This window comes from Ischnura elegans, chromosome 12 (assembly GCF_921293095.1).
Source record: "Ischnura elegans chromosome 12, ioIscEleg1.1, whole genome shotgun sequence".
Taxonomy (NCBI): domain Eukaryota; kingdom Metazoa; phylum Arthropoda; class Insecta; order Odonata; family Coenagrionidae; genus Ischnura; species Ischnura elegans.
This window is the reverse complement of record NC_060257.1, coordinates 58,317,499-58,333,681: the sequence shown is the minus strand read 5'-3', so window position 1 is coordinate 58,333,681 and position 16,183 is coordinate 58,317,499. Positions and strand designations below refer to the sequence as shown.

The 16,183-nt window shown below is 40.5% G+C and overlaps 1 protein-coding gene across 1 annotated transcript in view; it reads right to left on the bottom strand.

Annotated features, from left to right (window-relative positions):
• Positions 1 to 13,924, bottom strand: part of LOC124169007 (nose resistant to fluoxetine protein 6-like) — a 159,805-nt gene extending 145,881 nt beyond the window's left edge. Inside the window, exons 1-2 of the mRNA XM_046547468.1 lie at positions 13,754 to 13,924; positions 8,987 to 9,064 (exon numbers count right to left, since the gene is read on the bottom strand). The gene's annotated coding sequence lies outside the window, so the exon portion shown is untranslated. The remainder of the gene's footprint in view (positions 1 to 8,986; positions 9,065 to 13,753) is intronic.
• Positions 13,925 to 16,183: the final 2,259 nt, after the last annotated feature.

Genomic DNA, 16,183 nt, shown 5'->3' with positions numbered 1-16,183 from the left:
CTAAGAACTGATAAAAAATGTGGAAAAGCACAACTAGTTTTTCAAACTCTACTTCAAATGAGGTTTCATCTGTAAATTCTGATTTTCCGTATATTATTTCTTTACAAATTGGAATTCATGAAATTGAGATTTCAGTATATTCTGTCTTAGAAATTTTCCAACATGTATTCTCAATTGAATACGTACTTCCAAAAGCGGTTGTGCTTACTTAATAAATACGTTAAAGGAGCCTATTCTATTTATTTTATTGTGATGGGAGACTTGCATGAAGTTCATTTTGTTAGGTTGTTGTTCGTAAACTTGTTTTCTTGACGAGTGTGCATCCAGATTGAAGATAGAAATCCAGTATGAGTACTCGCTTTAAACTTCATAATAAAATAATAACCTCGGTATAAATCCATCCATGCTTATGTCATCGATACAATTTATACTCCGGTAGACAGTCTGAGAGTTCTATCTTTTCCACGTTCCTCGTATCTGCATTTCTAAGAAGCCCGCACCCATGGTCTCATTTCTAGAAGCTACACTGAGGACAATGCGCTTGTATTGCCAAAGAGATCGAGGCACTAAGTAAGAGGACTGCCCCGGGCAGATATTGTGACATTTGGGCCAGGGTTTGCCTCTTCGAAGGCCATATTGCGTTTTGAAACGCATAAAGCGGGTTAAATGAGATGATGCAGCGTCGGATGACGGATAAAATGGTCGCATGATGACACCAACAAATACACAGGTATCCCTTAAAAAAAAAAAAAAAAAAAAAAAAAAACTGAGGGTATGTTACAAAATAGTGTCGTGTTAAACGTAGTAAGGTGTTAAGGCCCCTATACACGGGGAATGATCACGTGATAATTCACAGGAGCATGCGAGCAAAATAGAACATTAGTTATAATTTTCACTGAATGATCATGCGCATGACGGTTCATTCGCGAATTTTTTCGTTATACACGGTGAATGATCATGCGAATGAAATCATTCGCCGTGTATAGCGGCCTTTAGGCAATGTAAAATAAAAGGTCTTGATGTCAGTAGTTTTAGAAGAAATCGCCAATACTTCAGTGGTTGATAAGGGAGATAATTTTAAGCATTTTTTATCCATAAATACGGGGTCGCAACTTCTTAGTTACCGACCTGTGACAACGCAAACCTTTTTTGGATGCACTTTATTGCTACCACGAAAACGGTTTTTCTTGAGTATCCAGCCTTTTCGAGATTTTACTTAATACCTACTCTGGATTTTTAAGGACATAATTAAGGTTTGACGAAAACGTGTGATTACAACTGAGTGGGTGAGAAGCCAAGGGGTACAAGTGATTTCTGTTTTATAAACAGATTTAGGTGCAGATAACAGGTAAAGAAAGCAAACGAGATCAATTAGATATTTAGTAGAGCATTTTATATTCCACTCGATGTCAGTACAGAACAGGGACTCACTCGTATTCCTTGGCAACCAAGTTTTTGCATATTTCTTTTAACAATTAACTGCACCTAACATTGTTAAGAAAAAAAATCACTTGTGCCCCTTGCCTTCTCAACACCTCAATCGTCATCTTTGAACTTAATAAAACGAGGAACTTGAACGAGTATCAACAATACGATTGCGCAATCTCACCCGTTTTGATATTGATTGCGTTGCTATGGCTCAGTAACTAAGAAGTTGCGACCCCATGTTTATAGAACAAAAATGCTTTAAATTTACCACCCTTACCACCTCCTGAAGTATTGCTGATTCCTCCTGAAATACACAGTATACTTTACAATTTGTGCGCTATAGGCTGACTTTTCTAGAGGCTATTTCATATCTACGGGTAACAGTACAATTGATACGGCACAGCGATCTTAAATCCAGGATATTAAGATCAATTATAGAGCCAATGATTTGATGAATTTATTACGGTGAATAGGGTGGTTTCCTATTATTTTTTATTGCTTTAATAGAAAGATTATTACTCCTGGAGTACGTATTTCACGCTTTTAGATTTTTAAATGACAACATCTATTTTTCGCGATTAAATGAAAAGTGAAAATTTTCAAGCGCGCGAAAACGCGACGCTTAAGTATGAATGCCGGGAAATATCTCCGTACGTCGTATTTCTGGTTCCCCTCCCGCCCGGTGAGGTGACCTTGAGGCGAGGCTTAGCGCTGATACGTCGCAGGATGCTAGCGGATAGCTGAGTACCTTGCTGCAAGGTAGCGCTTGGCTTAAAAAAGGTTTATTAATACCTTATCAAACGAAGAAAACTTTCCGAACTTAGCCAGTTTTAATAGGTGATTATTAAGACATGTTTCCCTGAGCTCTGTGCCTCATGCATGCATTGGTAACCTCAGACGATGCATAACTCCTATCCTCTCGTGTAGAAACTAGGTCCCTGTGACGTCATGCGGAGTGGAATCGCATGGGCGCCAATCTGGCCTTTTTCAAATGAGGATAAAATTTGACCCTTGCCATTCGTCAAAATCGGTATTTCAAAAACCAAATAATTTGTGTATTATGAATACACTAATGGTGGGTAACGAATCGCAATCAATGCCTTTCGTTTTCTTTGATGAAGGAAACTACCCTATTGGGTCCTTCTTTGCTTTTCCCAAGCTTATAAAAAGGTATATAACTGAAAGTTTAGGCATGCTCCTTAGTCGAGGCAAAGTAGGAAGGCTGCTTGGACCAATATAAAGCAATATTATGCCCCATTCGTGTTATAGCGTAAACCATGTTCAGTGAGGTATACCTCTAGGTATCTCATGAAAATCTCAACCTTAGCGCATGAGATATTGTTCCTCAGAAGCTCATTTTATCAGTAGATCTGGAGCTGCACGAAATCATAATTAGTAAACTTATAACTATAAAGTTAATTATCAATACCTTATTATCCTCAAAAGACTTTCTATGATGTGCAAAATTCTAAAGAGGAAAAATCATTCGTTTTGACTGAGAATCGAACCCGACCATCTCTATTTCTGGCCGGGGAATGATCCAAAAAAGTGTCGTGTTAACCATGGTAAGGTGTTAGGCAATGTAAAATAAAAAGGTCTTGATGTCAGGTGTTTCAGAAGAAATCTGCAATAATTTAGTAGCTGGTAGGGGAGACAATTTTAAGATCTTTTTGTCCATAAAATTGGGGGTCGCAACTCCCTAATTACTATGGCAACGCAAACATTTTTTGGGTTAAGCCAGTTAAGCTACCGAGGCGTCAATCCCCTCCGTGAAACTTTGTAGACTTGACAGGACTAGATGGTCCAGGCGAATGATTTTTCCTCTTAAAGTGCCTCCTTAGCCAGTATTTAACGAAAGGAGCCTACTAGTACTAGTACTGTTTAGTAGATGACCACGGCGGACGGAGTGCAACACTTGAACTTCCCTCCACACAACACTCAAACAAGGATCGCGTAACCTTTGAAAATTCCTCGCCAGGGTTTGAACCCAGGCCCACGGGGTGTGAAGTCGACACTCCAGCCATCACACCAACCCGACCCATCTATATGATTAGTGAACGAACCACAGAAAAAAAGCAGCCCTATCGCAAAATACTTCACCCTGCCGAATCGCGATTGTAAATTCTCGACTTCTTTTTTATTGAAAGTTCCTCATACTAGAGGGGCGAACCTTTCTTGTTTCTACGGCAGACATTGCAGTATTAAGCAACATAAATGGAGTTTGGTGATTAAAGCTATCTTTAATGGACAAATAATGTTCACACAGGCTTAAACGTCACCTCAAACCAATCACTCTCATAGTTTAAAAGAAATTGCGAACTACGGAGTCGCAATTAGCAACTTCTTCCTCTTACGTTCATTATTAGCAAGTTTTATCCCTAAAAGACTGTCTAAGATAACCCAAACGCATCTTTTTCAAATGCGCGCAGATGATACCGATATAAATATGAAAAATTCTAAAATTTCTTCCAAATGAAAATGTCGGCAGAAATGTCTTTGACGCCTCCGGTTTAGTCGAATACATGAGTAACCACAAAAAAGTAGAAAATAAATATTTAAAAAAATAACATAAACACGCTTTTTCCAAAGACAGTGAAAATAACCGAAAAGTGAAAAAAAGACAAGCTTTTCGTAAAGCGTTTGTGCTGACCAGGTTTAGATGTAAATACTGCGTTTCAATCCGTACTCACTAATACGGCAGAGCGGAGCGGAAAAATCGATTTTTTTTTCAAATCCAAATGGCCCAATGAAAAAAGTTGTGGGACTGATCAAAAATAAGGCCTGAAACATTTGAGACCTCTAGGTGAACCCCTGACCCCCATTCAAACGCCATGTATGGGGGGGAGGGTATAATATCGGAAAACTGCGTTCTCGGATCCAAAAATATCGCGAACAATGCAAGACTATTTCATCACTTCTCCAAAAGTTCGAAATGTCGATTTGTTTAGCGATGACTAGACGCCAAAAAGGGATAAGTCGTCTCAATACGCCTTCTTTTTTACCTTCCACCATCTGCCTCTTTGCATTATCAAAGATGAACGTCTTCCTAGCAGCATACGCAGGATGAATATTGCAGTATTCGGGGCGTGGGAGGGGGAGAGGCGAGCGGGGAGGGGACGGGAGCGGCCTGCCGCTATTCTATCCGCGACGCTGCGAGGGCGTTGGAATATTTTCTTCGCGGAAGCGCACTCAAATTTGGCATTTTGTGGCTAAACGGTGGCAGATACGTCAAAATGCTCGAAATTTTTGCCCTAGTGTACAGTAACTTGGCAAGTTGTTTAGGGAATGACCATAAAATATTAAATTTTCCGATATTTTACCCCCCCCCCCCCCAATTGGCGTTTGAGCGAGGGTCAGGGGTTCACCTAGAGGTCTCAAAGTTTTTAGGCCTTATTTTTTATTAGTCCCGCAACTTTTTTTCACTGGACCGGATGGATTTGAAAAAAATCGATTTTTCCGATCCGCCAATGGCACGACTCTTCTAAACTCATCTCTAATAAACCTTATCTGCAGCCACGCATAGTTCTCCGAGTGATAAAAAGCTTATTTTATAGTACATTTTACATTGCTTTTGGAAAAAGCGTGTCTCTTACCTTCATTTAATCATTAATTCGAAGTAAAGAGTTCTCTTATGATTATCATTTTTCTATTCTCTAAGGACTTTGTGGGACTATCGTTTTGGGTTCACACCGGTCCGCACCACAAACGACATAATTACGCTCACAAAAACAACGAAAGACGAAGCACTTTTTCCATCTCCAAAGCATCGGGCGTGAGATATCCAATTACGTACCGAAGTTCCCTTAAGACTCGTGGAAAAACTGACAGCATCGTAGAAAAAAAGCTCTCCTCTCTAGTCAAGACGAAAGCGGCGAGCACATTGCAAGTAAAGCATTAAAAAAATATTGAGTAATGATTCAGTTGCATTATAGTCGCGAGATCTAGCCTCGTAAGGGAACTGTTCCCACTTTCTTCTCTTTACCGGAAGAGAACTAGTTCATCGCGGTAGTCTTGAGGAGGAACACTTTCTCCAGTCGTCACGACTACTTTCACCCATAAGCTCATAAGCCATCGCCCGCGAGGTCAAGGTTCGAGAGGGAGTCGCAAGGGAAGGGTGGCAGCACCTGTCGGCAATTCAGCTGAAATGATGAATCCGAGTTTTTAGCGGTGAATTACTCGAATGAATTCTTCTCTTGGTTTCCAATAGAGTTACGCACTCGTTTCCAGCCGAGCTAGGGACTGGTTTCCAACCCTAATCCGGTTGGAAACCCGAGAAGAATTCATTCTAAAGAGAGAAACCCAAAAATGAATTCTTCTCGAGTTTTCAACCGGGTTAGGAACCTGTTTCCAACCCTAACCCGGTTATCAACCCGTGAAGAAATGATTCAGAATAGATATACCCAAGAATGAATTCTTTTTGGGTTTCCGACCGGATTAGGAACCTATTTACAACCCTGACCCGGCCGTTAACCCGAGAAAAATTCATTCTTAAGAGATAAACTCAAGAATAAAATTTTCTCGGGTTTCCAACCGGGATACGGACCTTCCAACCATAACCCGGTTAACAACCTGAGAAGAAATTATTCTTATTAGATATACCCAAGTATGAATGCCTCTCGAGTTTCCAACCGGGCTATGGACTTAATTACAACCCTAACCCGGTTGAAAACCCGAGAAGAATTAATTATTAGGAGAAATACTCAAGGATGAATTCTTCTCGGGTTCCCAACCGGGTAAGGGACATATATCCGATCCTAACCCGGTTGGAAACCCAAGAAGAAACCATTCAAGTTAAATGTAATGCATTTCTGTATTTTTCAACCCCACAGCATTAATGGTGGATGAATCCACATTGAATACCACAAGGTAAAAAGTTCCTGGACTGGGAATCTAACCAACGATAGAACCACGTCAAAAATGGCACAGGAATGAAGGTATCTGAATAGCATAGTGGTCTCCACAGGGTCCCAAAAGGCAATGCTCCTATGTTAAATTCCGGGTCTGGTAGAATTGCTCCCATGACAATAAATGTTTATTGCAACAAAGATTCTGTAATTCTTGGGTATGGACTACGAGTGTACCCAGAATGCAACTCAGAGGATATTTAAAAATATAAATCATAAGAATATTTATAATAGAATCACTACACTCTGCATAGAAATTATTCAAATAAACTATTTAAAGCATTAAAATAATTAATATTGATTATTAATTTGACTTGTTAATTAGTGACAAAGAATGTACAGAGACCAAAAGGAACGAGGAAGAGCTAGGCCTGGTAAGCAAAGAGAAAACACTGCTGAAGGAGATACAGAGGGACTCAATGGGAATTTTGAGAACTAAATGTGGCGATCATTAACGTGTTTACAATAGGGTAGTTTCCTTCATCAAAGAAAACGAAAGGCATTGATTGCGATTCGTTACCCACCATTATTATATTCATAATATGCAAATTATTTGGTTTTAGAAATACCGGTTTAGACGAATGGCAATGGTCAATTTTATCCTCATTTGAAAAAGGCCAGATTGGCGCCCATGCGATGCCACTCAATGTGACGTCACAGGGACCTAGATTCTACAAGAGTAGATAGGAGTTTTACATCATCTGAGGTTCCCAATGCATGCATGAGGCACAGAGCTCAGGAAAAAATCAGTTGATAATCACTTGTTAAAACTGCCTGTTGTCGGAAAGTTTCCTTCGTTTGATAGGGTATTAATAATCCTTATGTAAGCCAGGCACTACCTGCTAGCAGGGTACTCTACGCTACCGCCATGCTCGGCAGCAAGCAGCCTGCATCATAGCGGCGTTCATAACCTCGCACCCAGGTGGCCTCACACAGCTGCAGCCAGATGTCACACGGGCTTTTCCCAGCATTCATACTTACTCGGCATGGTTTCATGCACTCGAAAAATTTTCATTTTTCATTAAATCGCAAAAAAATAGATATTGTCATTTAAAAATCTAAAAGCGTGAAATGTGTACTCCAGGAGTAAAAATAATCTTTCGATTTTAGGCATTAAAAAAAAAGGAAACCTCCCTATTTCCATAATTTGGAATTGGTTTCAGGAATGACAGTGTACTTGCAAGTATGTAATGAACTTCAACATAGTCTCACTACGACAGCTACAGTGACATTTCCAACCATCTTTTAAACCTCTGGTTCAAGTCAACATTTTGGTGGGTTACAAGGGTGGCAAAGCCTTCCATAAAGAGTATTTTTGTGGCAATATGCCTGATGTGGAGTATATTCACAAGTAAATTTCTTATTAACCTAAAGCAAAATCTAGTCAAAATAATTTAGAACTGATCAAAACTTAAATCGGGAAAATTGCTGACCCTACACAGGGAGTGATCTAAAATCTCATCAGTTATGTTCTAAAATCTGATTCACCTGATCGGACAACTTGAGCAAGATTTACATCACTTTATTTCTTGATCTCAATTTGGGATCATACCTGATCATAAATTACCATGCAGACTATTAGGTGTTAAGGCTTGGTTACATGATAAATGAACATGCACGAGTTAATGTCTGATTACATGAATGATTGGTGGACACGGAACTTGTATGATTCTATTTTCTGTTCATGGGCTCGCACAAGTTGGGTGGTTACACGGTGTATTTTCATGTTCATTCACGTGTTCATACTTTTAGACATTAACTCATAAGCATTGATGAATCGTGTAACCAGACTCAAAAAATCCACAACGAAAAAATCATTTGCGTTCACCATGATTCGAACCCTGATCTTTTGATTTCCAGTCGAGTGCTTTAGCTAATTACGCTACCAAGGCGTGATTCTCGTATGTGAGAATTTGAGGACTAAACCAGACAAGGTGGTATGGAATGCTGAGCCTATGATGCAAAAAGCAGTACAAATCATGCGCACAGTACCATAGCCGGGGAACATATCTGGTCAAGAATTCCGCAACTGGGTCAAATCCTGGTCAAGAGGAATGATTTATTTCTCTGTGGATTTTCACACAATTTGTGCATTGCAGGTGACTCCGTAAAGTTATCACCGTGGCTAGGCCCGGTATACTTAAATTATTGTAACCAGGCCTTTAGCGAGCTGGGGTGAGGGAGTTAAGGGGTTCAAACCCCCCAAAATGTTTGGCAGGTAGAGTCTAAGGTGTGTCCAGGTGCGGTTTCAGCATCAAATTTGGGGGGGGTGGGCATGAACTGGGCCCAGGGAGTATAGAATAGATTTTTATTTTAAGTGAAAGAGTTTTTTTTAAGTGTTTTTACAGTAGGGAGTGCTACGCTCTGAAATAAATGCAACTCAAACTTCTCTCACCTTTGAGACTTGTAGCGATGCAATTGTATATATACTCCCTTAACTCCTTTACAAGGATACAAAATCTATTAAACTAATAAATAAAGAAATTTTGATAAAATTTGGGGGGTCATGACCCCCCCCCCTATAAATCTGCCCGTGGGTGTACCCCCTTGCAAATCCCCTCTATGAAATTCATTACCCCCTCCCTCAAAAATCTTCTGGCTTTACAGATTTGATAAAACCCCAAAAAGTATAAGAAAAGAAAATATTTACTCACAGGTCTCAGGACAGCTATACTCCCACTTCTCATTCTTCCACTAAGTTGATGTTGGTAGACACACATGGTGGCTTGGTCCTGTGAAAAATCAAAAAAACTTGACAAAAAATCCTCTCCATCTTCAGGAAATTTTAAATCAGATAAACTTCAAAACACTCCCACTATAACTGTATGTTTTGAACCACTAGGTTTTCTCCGCATGTGGCAATGAGTTACCCAATGAGGCCACAATATGGTCTGGAAGAGATTTGGCCACTAAGGGTTAAACATGCTATCAGAGAATTTATACTCAGGTAGAGAAAATTAATTGTGTACTAGTATAGGTGTGGATCCAAAAGTTAGGTGATTGTTGCCAGTACCTTAATCTTAGGGATTTATCTAATTTATGTACTTCATGCATAATATGTACATCTTAGGGAGATCCTAAGATGTACACATTACAAAGATAAAACCCCATGACCCTGGGAATCCGATGTGGCCTCGATCTAGAGAGATCAGAGGGGGCAACAGAAGAAAGTAACTCAAGACCACTAGCCTCAGTGACGGCAGGGTAAAGTTCTTGCCTTCCAAACTAGAGGTTCACATCCGAAACATTAGGTATACAATCGTGCGAAAGATCCACAGAGAAAAAATCATTCGCCTTGACCGGGATTCGAACCCGGATCCCCCGATTTCCGGTCGAGTGCTTTAGCCAGTTAAGCTACCGAGGCGTCATTCTTCCCTGTGGATATATTCGGACACTACCGGACAAGATATGAACCTCTGAATCCGGAAATCGGGGGATCCGGGTTCGAATCCCGGTCAAGGCGAATGATTTATTTCTCTGTGGATCTTTCGCACGATTGTGCATTGCAGGTGACTCCCGTAAAAGTTACCACCGCGGCTAGTCCCGGTATACTTTGAACTAGGTATACAATTGTTTATGGCTTGATTTGGTGGAAGTTCGATGTATCCATGATGAAAGAACATAAATGGTAATTCCCACACTTTTTAATTCCTTAACTCAACCACCGACCCAAGTTTCAACCCATTGCATCATTTTCAAGGTAAAAGAGCAATCCTTGAAAATGACAAAATGTGTTGAAACCATGGTTCGTTGCTCAGTTTTGGAATTAAAAAGTGTGGAAATTACCATTTGTGTCCTTTCAACATGAATATACATACAGTAGACTCGTTATTACGAAGTTCACGGAACCGAAAAACCGGAGGTTCGTAATAACGAAGCTCGTATGAACGTTTCTTTTAAGAATTGTCGAAAAAAACCGTATGTGATAAACGCGATTAAAATTCGCGGAAATATATATAAACAGGAAAATTCGTTTGTTTCGGCATGCGGCATGACGTAATCGAGGGTTGATATCCTCCCGAGTACAGTACCTCGATTTACGAACGAGATGCGTTCCAAGACCTTGTCCCTAAGTTGATAAACCTACGGTCTGGCCGCCGAGAGTTGTCCGATGACAGGCAGAATAGTCTAGCTGGGGCAGCGTAGTCAGGTAAGAAAGTGAAACGCCTATAAAGGGCTTCGTGAAGAAAGGAAACGGAAAGGACGACGAGCGTGAAGGACCCAGTGGAAGAATCACTTGTTTTGGGGATTTGAAGAAAGGGCATGTTATAGTGAATCAGGCTTATTTCGCTGCTCTTTATGCATTCGACAATGTTGTATGACTAGCCAATGGTGTGAGGTGCGTTTGGGGGACAGCGATTGGCTGCAAACCGTACTGGCGCAGGGTTATCCGCACCTCCTATTGTGCCGTCATCGGACAACTCTCGATGGCCGGACTGTATGCAAGGCATCGAGGAGTAAGGTTATCCTGCAGAATGCAACACATCATAACAATTGTGTGCTAACTCACGATGGTGACGAACTGATCAAGCGGGCGAGCAATGTAGCCGGAGCCGAAAAAAATCACTCTCCGCGGCAAGGAACAACGGGTGAAACGCTGAACAACTCCTAACTTCACTCCGGATTCAATGATACTTTGTTCAGATTATGCCCAGAGTACGATTTCCTCTACGCCGCACCGCGCAGCAACAGCCAAATCAAAAGGCACCAAATTCGGAATTTGAATTTTTTTAATGTTGGCATCTTTGAAAGTTCGTAAATCAAATTTGCGTAGGAAGAGAACTAACTGTACATTAAATTTACGAGCTGTAATAAGTCTGTCACCATGATTCCCCAGGAATGAAGCTTATTGTATAACGTTGCGCGTAGGGTGAAGAAAGAACCATAAATGACTCTCTTGGTTACAGTACACGAGGAGAACTTAAACGTGACGTGATTATAATAACTTAGCGTAGTGAATATATATCTAAATGCCATTGCTTGTGTTTGGAACTTCGTAATAACGTTGATTTTGTAACCGCCGGGACCGGGACTGAGGTTCATAATTTCGTAAAAACGAAAATTTCGTAATAACGTTTCTTTCCCTATAGCTTGGATAGGCCTTTTCGTAGGGACCAACGATTTGCTTCGTTAAAACGAGAAATTCGTAATAACGTTGTTCGTATTAACGAGAGTCTACTGTATTAACCTTCAAGCCACCTCTATTTGCATATGCAGGTGTGTGTGTGTGTGTTGTAAGGAGTTTGAGCCAGGCAGCCTGCAATCCTTCACATCAAATTTACAATATTACAAATTCCCATCCCCTTCCCTTCCTTGGTCACCTCCCTCCAAAAGTCTCTCATTTCCTGAGGCATCCTACTTTCTAAAACTCTCATTGCCCTATGCACCTTCACCCTAAAGCCACTCCCTCTCTCCCGTCTCAAAGATCAGTGGAACAGCGAGGGAGGGTTTTAGGGGATGAACCCCCCCCCTCCGCCCCCCAGAGCTCAGAGAAACTTTTAAGCCCAATGCATTTTACTTAATTGGATTAATATTACTTACAGAATAGTGCAATGATTGATAAAATATCCCTTAGAAAGCCATAAAATTCACAATTTTGAACCATTTATCTTAAAAAGATTTCTAGGGGAGGGCCCCCACACCTCCTGCTTACCCTGGCAGGTACTCCATGTTCCCCAACCCCCAGTATCAGTCGTGCCTAAAACCCCCCTAGCCTTAATTCCTAGCTACGCTCATGTCGAAGATAACCGATTCAACTTTGGAAACCTTTAGGGTCAGCTACTGTGGATCAAGATCGCTGGTCGAGATCAGAGGGGGCAACGGGAGAAAGGAGCTCAAGATCAACAGCCTCAGTGACGGCAGGGTAAGGTTCTTGCCTTCCACACAAGAGGTCGCAGGTTCAAGACCCACCCGGGTATTATGCTTCGACCCAGGGCATAGATGTTCGTGCTCGTTCCATTGTCAAGTTAAAAATCCTTGTGTAAAAGACCAATGGAGCTGATTTTGGTGGTACAGGAATGGATAAATAAAATAAATAAGAATTCTTTGGGCATACTTTTAAATTTTAACATGCTTAGATATTCACAAAGGTGAAAAACATATGGCCACGGCTGATTTGCAAAGCTTGAAATAAGAAAATGCAAACTAAACTTCATTAAGGACTGCTGTCTAAATCAGCCACACATGAGATACTGCTTCGAACCCAATCAAAAAAGCTATTACTTCCAACACTTCCCTACATTCCCCAATATATAAACCTCACCACTGCACAACCTCCTCAATCCCTAAGATTAAGTGACTGGCAACAGTCACAAAACTTTTGAATCCAGACGTAAACATAATTAGTTTTCTATACCTGTAAGCAATGGCTTAACTAGGAATATGCATTGAGGGGGGATGCAGGGGCTTGGGAGGGCACCCCCCAGGCAAATTTGGGGGGGATCATGAAAAGTTTGAAAAATGACTCATCTCAAAGATTCAAATGACTTACCGCCATGGTGTTCATAAATGGTTCATTGGCTTTAAGCAGATGCAGTTATTTTATGTCAAAACTTGACAATATTTTAATTTTTTTTTTATTTCTCCGAGGAACTAACCCTTCATCCCCCCCCCCCAAAGTTACACCACTGCCTGTAAGTATTCAACATTCCCTGATAGCATGCTTAACACCAAATGTTCCGGGGTAAGCAAAGTAAATAAGTCATTGATTAGTGGTGGAACAACACCTTCACAAGCTATCATTTTACACTGTTTTTATTTCCTGGGATAAATCTTTTCGGTTTGACTTTTATAAATAAATTTCTTTTATATTGAGCCTCATTTCCCTGGGATTATTCCAGAGGCAGAGGGTATAACCCCAATAGCTCTTGCCATCACTCCAATTTCAAAACTGAAGTAATACAACATCTCCTGGTTGTGATACCACGAAAAGGTTTTATTCCACAAACAAATTGGAGTAATTGATACATAATACATAGGCTCAACTAACAGGAAACGTATTGCCAAAAGCTTGATAAAACGTCAAAAACTTCAGCGACCAGAGAAACTGTTAATGTTACTTCATCAACCCATACTACAAGATAAGTTAGATAGAGGCATTTCACAATTCAACAGCATCAAAGTTTCCCCCAAGGAAAAGAGGAAATCAACAATACGTGAAAATGCCCGCTAATTTAAGTGAAAACATAGAAAATTGTGTCATAGTCACCAATGAATTTCAAGAAAAACGTGATTTCAAGAGGACTTGATTTCCGCAAGAAAAATACTGTATTGATCTAACTGCCAAAAATCTCACATTATATACATAAACATAACACTACATGTTGACTTTCAAATTATTCTCAGAGTTTGATATACTTGGCTCTTACTCATAAACACTCCAACAACAACAATTTACACTAAAATAGACACAGCATACCAACCTTGAATCGGCTGCTCCTCGCAAAACTGCTTCGTTAAACGTTGCTCACGGGAATTTGATTGAGGAATGCAGTAATTTTACCAAGATACAATATTTTTCTTCAAGGCCAACAAACAATAGGTTTTAGACGAATCTTACCACCAATAAACAACACCACACTACACCTAGATTCAAGCTCATTGTCAGTTACGAAATAATCTTTCGTTAAGAACTTTGAATCAATTGCTAATGTCGAATGTTGAATACTTTGACACAATCGATTTTAACTCGATCGCATCGATAGGTATCGGGAATCTTAAGCTGGTTTTGCACAGTTTACACCATGAATATGTTGTAATATCACGAATATTACAATTAGGAGTAATATAAATTCTATTTTTTACACATGGAAGTAACCACCATGGAGGAGGTGCTGATAGTTGCTTGGCAGAAGTGAAATTTTCATGTCTGGCTTCTCACTTCCGTGGCTGCGGCGGTCGATAGTCGATCACACTTCGCACTTACAAAGGAAAGTTATGAAAACTTCTTCAAAATTGTAAAGATACCACAGGAATAGAAAATAGTCGTTGGGAATTGAATATATTATTAGGCCTTAAGATATAGTGACACTTGGGTCGGTATCTCACCACCGGGGTAGCTGGCCGTGGTATCATACCGATCCATAAGCCGTGGTGTGACACCGACCGGCGGCCACTCGTAATCGCTCGGGGGCGGTGGACGCGCCTGCGGGCGGTATGACACCGCAGGCGGAGTCTCACCGCATGCGGTGAGCCGTTTGAAATAGGCCCCTTGGACCAAGAATCGAAAGAAAATTGGCTCATCTGTCAGTGAAACAAAAAAGCCAATAGAAGTTTTTCTCATCCCACTAAGATGGCCTAAGGAGTGGGCCTCGGGCAAAGCTGCTTCGGTTCCCGTATGATCCATGCATCCAGCACCCCAAAAATCATAAAGCCACAGGAATGTCTGGGCTTGGGATTGTATTCTCCTCTGGGTGTGAAGCATATCTGTAAACTTTTTAAGCTATTGAACCATAGGGTTTTCATTGAAAGAACTGTTTGGGATGCCATAATTGGATTATATTTTCATTCGGTATTTCATAAGTTAATAAATGATATATGTGCAAAATAGAAGCAATAAATTCTCTTAAGCTCCAGGCCTAAGCCGGTATTATTGTCCGGGGGGAGGAGGAGACGGGTTAGGTCAGGCAATAAGTAAACGTTACTTAGAGGGGGTGGAATGCAGTCAAGATCAAGTACCACCCGACATGCCCACCCCCCGTGGCTGTGGCCCTGTTAGGATGGCCATACACTGGAAGCAATTAAGTGTGCTCATACACTAATGAAATACAAGTATAGATATCTATCTGTCGACAAGCTTTTGTATTTAGCATACGCCAAGTATAAAGGGAAGCTTAAGGTAAATAAGCTTGATTACTCTGACTTGAGTTCCATTTCTTACTTTATCAAGGGAGCTAATGTAAATAACTTCTCCTGATAAGTCCTTTTTGGATGATACAGGATATATACAGACAAATTTCTCCTCATTTGCCTACCCCAAAAACTGTTTAGATCACCCAATTGGAGCTTTGTAGAACATGAACAGAAAGATATGACATCATCCATGCATGAATAATGTCATATCATTCTCAGAGTTCAATCCAATTTGGAGGTAAAGAAACTTGTGAGAACAATGCAAACACACAAATAATGACAGTTTCTGAAGGTCTGACTATAGTCTATATTATAATATTTCAACTCTAATCCAGGAGGCATGATTCCTAAGTCAATAGGGTGGTTTCCTATTTTTATTGCCTAAATCGAAAGATTAATTATTGCTTCTGGAGTATGTATTTCATGCTTTTAGATTTTTAAATGACGATATCTATTTTTCGCGATTAAATGAAAATTTTCAAGTGCGCAAAAATGCGACGGCTAAGTATGAATGCTGGGAAAAGCCCGTGTGACGTCATTCTGGTTCCGGCTGCCACTGTGTGAGGCCACCTTGGTACGAGGCTATGATGCAGGCTGCTAGCAGGTAGCGCTTGGCTTAAATAAGGATTATTAATACCCTATCAAGCGAAGGAAACTTTCCAACCGAAGGCAATTTTAATAGATGGTTATTAAGAGATGTTTCCCTGAGCTCTGTGCCTCATGCATGCATTGGTAATCTCAGGCGATGTAAAACTCCTGACTACTCGTATTGCATCTAGGTCCCTGTGACGTCACGTGGAGTGGCATCGCATGGGCGCCAATGTGGCCTTTTTCAAATGAGGTTAAAATTGACCATTAACATTTGTCTAAACTGGAATTTCTAAAACCAAATACATAATTTGTATATTATGAGTACACTAATGTTGGGTAAAGAATCGCAATTAATGCCTTTTGTTTTCTTTGATGAAGGAAACTACCTTATTCTTCAGTAGTCAGCTACT